A 9,009-nucleotide genomic window follows, 5' to 3' on the forward strand; every position below is an offset into this window, starting at 1 on the left:
TGTTTTTTTTTTTTTTGAGATGGAGTCTTGCTCTTGTCTCCCAGGCTGGAGTGCAATGGCACAATCTCGGCTCATTGCAACCTCTGCCTCCCGGGTTTAAGTGATTCTCCTGCCTCAGCTTCCCAAGTATCTGGGATTACAGGCGCCTGCCACCACACTCGGCTAATTTTTGTATTTTTAGTAGAGACAGGGTTTCGCCATGTTGGCCAGGCCTCGAACTCCTGACCTAAGGTGATCCGCCTGCCTTGGCCTCCCAAAGTACTGGGATTACAGGCATGAGCCACTGGTCCCGGCCATACTTCAAAGTTACAAGGATATGTTTGTTCATTATTCATTCTTTCACTAACAGTCATATACTGAACCCCTACTATATGTCTGGCGCCATGCTAAATGCTTAGATACCAAAATAAAACAGTCTCTGTCTTCAAGAGTTCATAGGAAACAACCAGTTCTTAAATTTCAACCATGTACCAGGCATTGAGCCAAGAGCTTTATGCACATGATTTCTTTAATACTCACAACAACCTCAAGTCTATTTTATAGATGAGGAAAATAAAAGCCCAATAAGTTTAAGCCAACAGTATGGTTATTCTTCCAAAACTTGATAATAGAACTACCATAGAATTCACCAGTTCTACTTCTGGATATATATCCAAAAGAATTGAGGAAGTCAGGGTCTCAAAAAGATATCTGTACACCCATGTTCATAGCAGCATTATTCACAATGGCCAAAAAGTGGAAGCAACCCAAGTGTCCATCAGTGGGTAGATAAACGAAATATGGTATATCCATAAAATGGAATATTATTGAGCCTTAAAAAGGAAAGAAATTGAAGGCCAGGTGCGGTGGCTGACGCCTGTAATCCCAGCACTTTGGGAGGCTGAGGCAGGCAGATTACGAGGTCAGGAGATCGAGACCATCCTGGCTAACACGGTGAAACGCCGTCTCTACTAAAAATACAAAAAATTAGCTGGGCATGGTGGTGCGCACCTGTAGCCCCAGCTACTCGGGAGGCTGAGGCAGGAGAATGGCATGAACCCAGGAGGTGGAGATTGCAATGAGCCAAGATCATGCCACTGCACTCCAGCCTGGGGGAAAGAGCATGAGATTCCATCTCAAAAAAAAAAAAAAAAAAGGAAAGAAATTCTGACATGTGCTACAACATGAATGAACCTTGTGACGACATTATGCTAAGTGAAATAAGTGATTCACAAAAGGACAAATACTGTGTGGTTCCACTCATGAGTTGTCAAATTCATGGTGATGGAAAGTAGAATGGTGGTTGTCAGGGACTGAAAGGGAATGGAGAATGAGGAACCGTTGTTTAATGGGTACAGCTTCAGTTGTTCAAGATGAAAAAAGGTCTGGAGACTGGTTGCAATATAACATAAATATACTTAACACTGCTGAACTGTACACTTAAAAATCATTAAGATGGTGAATTTTATGTTATGCATATTTTACCACAATTAAATTTTTTTTTTAAAGTTTAAGCCATGTAACCCAGGTCTGATTCTAAGATCCCATTGGTTTCTTTCATCACAAAACAACTATAAGATAAGGGGAATGTGACATTAGAAGTATAAGCAAGGAATAATTTACTAATGTGTTATCCTTTGCATCTGAAGATAACAGCCTTACTAGTTCTCTTTGGGCAACTGTGGCTACAAAGAGAGGCAAAAGCCCATAGCCCCTAAGTCAGGATTTAACACCGTTCACAGAGTCTGATGCAGTTGGAGATTCAGACTTGTCCTCGTTAAGTCATTGTTCAGGAAGATCTTCACCCCATCTCCCTTCTCACTCACATTCCTTTTTTGTCCACTCATGTGACCTCTGCAACCGCTCACAGCCAAGAACTGAGATTCACTCCGGGTGGAAACAAATATTCTGAAGGCAGAAAGTGCCAGCCCCCATCAAATTTTGAAGGAGGCCAAGTTTATCTTTCAGGCCTTGGGCTTTTGTTTTCTGCAACTGGCACCAGGCTAAGAGTCGGGACTGGGCCGGGCGTGGTGGCTCACGCTTGTAATCCCAGCACTTTTGGAGGCCGAGGCGGGTGGATCATGAGGTCAGGAGATCGATACCACAGTGAAACCCTATCTCTACTAAAAATACAAAAAATTAGCCGGACGTGGTGGCGGGCACCTGTAGTCCCAGCTACTCGGAGATGCTGAGGCAGGAGAATGGCGTGAACCCGGGAGGCGGAGCTTGCAGTGAGCTGAGATTGTGCCACTGCACTCCAGCCTGGGTGACAGAGCGAGACTCCATCCAAAAAAAAAAAAAAAAAAAAAGAGTCGGGACACCTGAGTTCTAGCGTCCTAAGCCATATTAACTTGCTGTATGATGCTGTGAAAGATACTCCTCTCTGGGCTTTGGTTTCCTCATCTGCAGCAGGAGGGGTCTGGTTCATGATCGCTGAAGCTTCCCCTCCAGCGCTAACCTTGTAGAAGTTTTGAACCATTTGGCCCCTTAACTCCATTGCCTCACCAGGCTGTCTCAGAAAAACTAAATTTCTCTTTCAGCAAAACGGCTGTGGGCAGGGTCTGATAAATTCATTCCCACAGAGGCACATTCTCTCCCATGGTATTTGCATTTCCATTTGGATCCAGATGAAAGGGAATGAGACTCTCACTTAGGAATGTCTTTTGATTCAGTGAGCAAGGGGCTTTTTGAAGGGGCAGGGTAGAGGTGGGGAGAGGGACTCACCCCAAGCTGCCAACTAGTGAAGCAAGCCCTGGGCCAGGACTCAGCCCTCAGGCGGAGATCTTGGTGCATCTCTCCAAGCATGCCCTTTTTGTACTGGCCCAGGTGTGAACCCACCATGCAGCCTCCTCTTTTTCCAGGGGCTCTGCAGGGATGCAGGCAGCCTCTCTGTCCCTGAAGAAGAGAGTTCCAGCTCAGATGCCAATGAAGTCATTGAGATCCGTGGTCTGAGCTGGAATCCGGAATCTGGCAGGAGGGCCCACGCGGCAGCTGTTTGTGGTTTCTCTTTTCCTCTGAAGGAAAGTCTGAGCAGATGATGGCCTAGGTGCTGCCTATTTCCATGTGAGGGAGGAGCAGGATGTGGCTGCGGATCAGTGGAACAGGAGGGGAATTGGCAAGCAGAGTCTGGGTGATACATAGATTACTTATTTCATGAGATGAAAGATCCCAACCTCTCCTAGAGAACTTCCTCAAATCTGCTTTTGTTCTCGGGAAAACTCATTTCTTCCCTAATATTTATTCATGAGGATTTTTGTTTTCAGAGACTTCGAGGAGCAGCTGCTTTGGGTCTGAGGGAATTCATTCCACCGCGAAGACAGCTTTTCATCTTCTGTGCAGCTAGGCTCCTCATCAAGAAACATCAGCTCCTCTGAGGGATGGGCCTCTAATTCCAGCGGGATGAGTGTGCCATTGTGGAGGACTCCCAGCATCCCAGCTCCTGGCCCAGCATCCCTGGGGCCTGCTGACAAGGCAGGGAAGGGCAGGGAAGGGGTAGCTTCCAGAACACAGGGAAGGTCATGTGACAGGTCAGATATACCTGCCTGAGCACCTCTTGGAGCCTTGTTGGCCAGCAAAACACTAACTGGAGGCTCCAAGAGCTGTGAGTTCCACACTGCCATCATCTTTTCAAAGTTCGTGTCCAACAGGAGAAACCAGGGACTTTTCTCACCAGAACGCAAATCCAATGGAACAAAAACTTAAGTGCCCCCAGGAGAGTGCCACGCTGGTTCAGATGTACAGAGGGAGGACAGAATTAGAAAAAGATGTGCACTGGGTGGTTTTGATCGAAAACATTAAGAATTTTAGAATATCAAAGTTGAGACAGAATTTGAGTTCTGGCTCAACCCTCCTATTTTCCAGATGCAGAAATTGTGGGAAGTGATTTGTCCAAAGTCTGCATCAAAGAGGAGATTCACATAGACATGTTCTGACCCCAGTCCAGGGTTTTTTTTCTCTACATTTGATCTCTAAACATCTTGTTTGCCCAACATTATAGGGCTCCAAGATTCACTACCCCTATGTCTTCCCAACCAGCCCTACCTCATGCACATCTTTTTGTGCTGGGTTTCCACTCATCCCTCCCCCTCTCTGTTCACCACTGTTGTTTTGTTTTGGTTTGGTTTGGATTGGTTTGGTTTTGAGACAGGGTCTCACTGTTGCCCAGGCTGGAGTGCAGTGGCACAATCTCCACTGACTGCAACCTCCACCTCCTGGGCTCAAGCGATCCTCATGACTCAGCCTCTGGAGTAGCTGGGATTACAGGCGCACGCCACCATGCCTGGCTAATTTTTTTGTATTTTTAGTAGAGATGAAGTTTCACCATGTTGCCTAGGCTGGTCTGGAACTCCCAACCTTCAGTGATCCGCCCACCTTGATCTCCCAAAGTGCTGGGATTACAGGACTGAGGCACCACCGCCCAGCGCACCACTTTTTTTAAATGCCCATCTGAGCAGACTCTGCTTTGTCACTGGCCACTGTAATGCTCACAGGGTTGTGAATGTAATGCTCCAGCTTCCCATAGAAATAAGAAACATCCTGGAAATGTTTTTGCCCAAAAAAGGGGGCACTGACCTTCTATAAGGAAAGATGCAGGGAAAACAGGACTGAGCTTAGGTTCTTCCTGAGGCTCTAGACTGGTTTCTCTTATCGTCTGCTGTCAGCACTTCAACCTGACACTTGGTTCCATCCTCCAGGGTTTTCACCTGGTCTTGACTGCCTGGTCATCTCTCTCCACCTCCCACTCCACTCTCATTCAAGAACTGGAGCTTCAAAAAGTGTTTGTCATTGAGCACTTGGGCCTATGGATTAATCCTCCTTATTCTACTCTTTTCACTGGCTTTGCTTCCCCTTCTCAAACCCTGGACACAGCCCTGATGTCATTTTAAATTCCAAAAAAAATTGAGAATTCTTGGATAACTGCACTTGGGTGATACGAGAGACAATAGTAATTGGGATCGTAAGTGTGGTAAAAGAGTGGAAGATAGACTATGAATCAAGCCCTCTGGCTAGGCTCTCCTGCTCCCTTGCTGTGTGGTCTTGGGCAAAGCCCTTTAATGTATCTGTGCTTCAGTGTCTTATTTTTCAGGTGAGGATAATACTGCCTGATGCATTGACCTTTAAGGTATATTGAAAATCAAATGGGCTGGGCATGGTAGTATGCACCTTTAGTCTTAGCTACTTGGGAAGCTGCAGCAAGAGGTCGCTTGAACCCAGGGGTTCAAGACTGCAGTGCACTATGATGACACCTGTGAATAGCCACTGCACTCTGGGCTGGACAACACAGCAAGACCTCACCACTGAAGAAAAGTTAAAAATCATGTGGGAGGGCAGATTTGGACTTTTTCTTAATTGAAAAAAATAATATTGTATTTTAAATCATCCTCCTTCATCAGTGTCCTCTGAGATACACTGGTAAGCACCTATCTGCTAAGCCAAGTCTGAATTTCATCTCCTTTTATATCTTCTCTTCTGGGCAGAGGGAGCTGACAAGCAGTAACATAAGCATAATGGAGGCCGGGGGAAATAGAAGACCTATACACTCCAGAAGGATCTGAACAATCTCATGTCCATTGTGAAGAAAAACCAAGGGAAATCGCAACAGAACAAGGTTCTGGTTTCCCTCTTCTCATCTTAATAACACTTGGTCATCTGGATGTTGTTAGGGTTGGGTTTAGATTAGGTTTAATTTATAATTATTGTCTATGTTAGGATTAGGGTTAGGGTTGGGTTCCAGTTGAGTTTAGATTTCAAATTGGGATTCAGGTTTAGGTGAGGGTTAATTTAGAGTTAGGAATGAGAAATTAGGTTTATTTATTTATTTATTTTTTGAGACAGAGTCTCGCTCTGTCACCCAGGCTGGAGTGCAGTGGTGCGATCTCGGCTCACTGCAAGCTCCGCCTCCCAGGTTCACCCCATTCTCCTGCCTCAGCCTCCCCAGTAGCTGGGACTACAGGCACCCGCCACCACACCCGGCTAATTTTTTGTATTTTTAGTAGAGACGGGGTTTCACCTGATCCGCCCGCCTCAGCCTCCTAAAGTGCTGGGATTACAGGCGTGAGCCACTGCACCCGGCTTAGGTTTATTTATTTATTTACTCATTCATTCATTCATTCATTTATTGAGACAAGGTCTTGCTCTGTTTTCCAGGCTGGAGTGTAGTGGCATGGTCATGGCTAACTGCAACCTCTGCCTCCTGGGCTCAAGCAATCTTCCCCACTCAGCCTTCTGAGTAGCTAGAACTACAGGTGCATGCCACCATGCCAAGCTTATTTTTATTTTCATTTTTAAAATTTTTGAGACAGGGTCTCACTCTGTCACCCAGGCTGGAGTGCAATGACGTGATCTCAGCTCACTGCAGCTTTGACCTTCCCAGCTCAAGCAATCCTCCCACCTCAATCCCACAAGTAGCTAGGACTATGGGTGCACATCATCATGCCAGGCCAATTTTTGTATTTTTTTGTAGAGATGAGGTTTCAGCATGTTGCCCAGGCTGGTCTCGAACTCTTGGCCTAGAGTGATCTATCCACCTTGGCTTCCCAAAGTGCTAGATTACAGGTGTGAGCCACTGTGCCTAGCCTTAGGTTTAGTTATTTATTTATTTAGAGACACAGTCTCACTCTGTTGCCCAAGCTGGAGTGCAATGACATGATCTCAGCTCACTACAACCTCTGCCTCCCAGTTTTCAAGTGATTCTCATGCCTCAGCCTCCTGAGTAGCTGGGATTACAGGCATGTGCCACCACACCTGGCTAAATTTTGTATTTTTAGTAGAGACAGGTTTCGCCATGTTGCCCAGGCTGGTCTCAAACCCCTGACCTCAGGTGATCCGCCCACCTTGGCCTCCTAAAGTGCTGGGATTGCAGGCATGAACCACTGTGCTGGGCCTGGTTTATTCTTAAAGTTAAGGTTAATAGTATTAGTTTACTTTAGAATTAGGGTTAAAGTTGAGACAGCATTTCTAAAGTTGGCAATATGGACATTTGGGGCTGAATAATTCTGTTTTGAGGGTGCTGTTCTGTGTATCCTAAACATTTTAGAATGTTTAGCAGTATTCCTGGCCTCTACCAATTAGATTCCTCTTTTTTTTCTTAAGGCTAGTCAAGTGAAGCAGTGGGAGTGGAGAAGGAACAAAGAAATCTGTAACTGGTCGTGATCAATTAGTTGTAAACACCACTGCACTCGGACCAGCCTATGGATTAGATTCTAGTATTTCCCCTCTCTCTACATTGTAGGACCGCAAAATATCTCTAGTCATTGCCAAATATTCCCTGAGAAGAAGAGGGGTAATCACCCCTGACTGAGTTAAAATAAGGATTAGGGTTAACGTTAAGATTGTTTTTAGAGTTAGGATTAGGATCTGGGATCAGGTTATGTTTACATTTTGAGTTGGGTTCAAGTTTAGATTAGGATTAGAGTTAGGGTTTGGAAACGATTTAGATTTAGGGTTAGGAGTAAGGCTAAGGCTCAGGTTCAGGTTCAGGTTCAGGCTAGGTCTAGAGCTTGCACTTTGGTTAGGTTTAGGTTAACACCTTGCAGAGACAAATGTATTTCAAAAATATTACACAGTGAATTTCAAGTCTGAGTACAAACAATTGTAGGGCTGCCAAGCCACTATTTCTTTCCATTAGCCCTACTGGGAAGGGCTGTCATAGCACACTGCTAGGAAACATACCCACACAGGGGAGCTGCCCATTGAACCTTGTTGAGTCTGGGGAAGGTGACTTCATAATGGCCTTCGGGACTAAGGACGGTGATAATTTGGGGTTGTTCCTTATCTATACTCTGTGTGACATACAGACTTCTGGAAACCGGCCTGTGTGTGCTCGCATGCATGTGCATACACACTCTTTGTGCAGAGTGATGATTTACATCTTATTTCATATCCCTATTTGCATACGGTGGCCACAAAGGTCCTTATGCTTACTGTTAATAAACCAGTGCAGCCGGGCAGGGTGGCTCATGCCTGTAATCCCAGCACTTTGGGAGACTGAGGCAGGCGGATCACTTGAGGTCAGGAGTTTGAGACCAGCCTGGTCAACATGGCGAAACCCCATTTCCACTAAAAATACAAAAAAAAAAAAAATTAGCTGGGCATGGTGGTGGGTGCCTGTAATCTCAGCTACTCGGGAGACTGAGGCAGAGAATTGCTTGAACCCAGGAGGTGGAGGCTGCAGTGTGTCAAGATCACACCACTGCACTCCAGCCTGGGTGACTGAGTGTGACCCTGTCTCCAAAAAACAAAACAAAACAAAAAAGCAGTGCATATGTGAGGGCTCTCCTTCTGTCAAGTTGTGCAGGTATGAGGAAAGGGTTCCTAGCAACAGTAAGGTGACCCAAAGACCCCAGCAATGGGAGGATCTTGGAGCTGGACACCATGACACCAATTTATTCTCATCTTCATTGTCCTACTGTGTGTAAAATCACAGACAAGTTCATCTCTCTGTCTCAGTACTCTCATTTGTAAAATAACCAGAATAAACTTTACCTGAAATCTTACCTGGAAGTTCTATCAGGCATGACGTTTATTTCAACAAGCTCTTGAAACGTTTGGGAAGGAAGATGCTGCGCCAACCCAAAATATTTTTATTGTTTCACGTTTCCAGAAGGAAAGGGTGTACAGAGCTTCCTCTAGCACGGCACCCATCTGCCCATGTCAGAGAACACAGGAGGAATGGTGGTGCCAGAGGCAGATGCAACAGAGAGGGAGGCATGCTTCACTAGCTTGTCAACATGTCATTAGGGTGTTCCTGTGGGAACCAAGAGCAGAGGCAGGAGGCATGAGCAGTGGAAGGGAGGGAGGAGGGAGGAAGAGAGAGAAATGGAAGAGATGAAGGGGTCCATGCCAGTACCACATTCATCCCTGTCATGAGGAGAGCTCTATCAAACCAAGGCCAGGCCTATAAATCAGGACATAATTAGTTGCAAAGAGAAAGCTTTAACATCCTCATCAAATTGATTAATACATCTTCCAGCACAGGACAGGCTGGCCCTACCTTGGAAAAACTGCAGGCTCGCCCAGCGAGGTGGGAAT

The sequence above is a fragment of the Symphalangus syndactylus genome, chromosome 20 (genome assembly GCF_028878055.3).
Source record: "Symphalangus syndactylus isolate Jambi chromosome 20, NHGRI_mSymSyn1-v2.1_pri, whole genome shotgun sequence".
Classification (NCBI taxonomy): Eukaryota; Metazoa; Chordata; class Mammalia; order Primates; family Hylobatidae; genus Symphalangus; species Symphalangus syndactylus.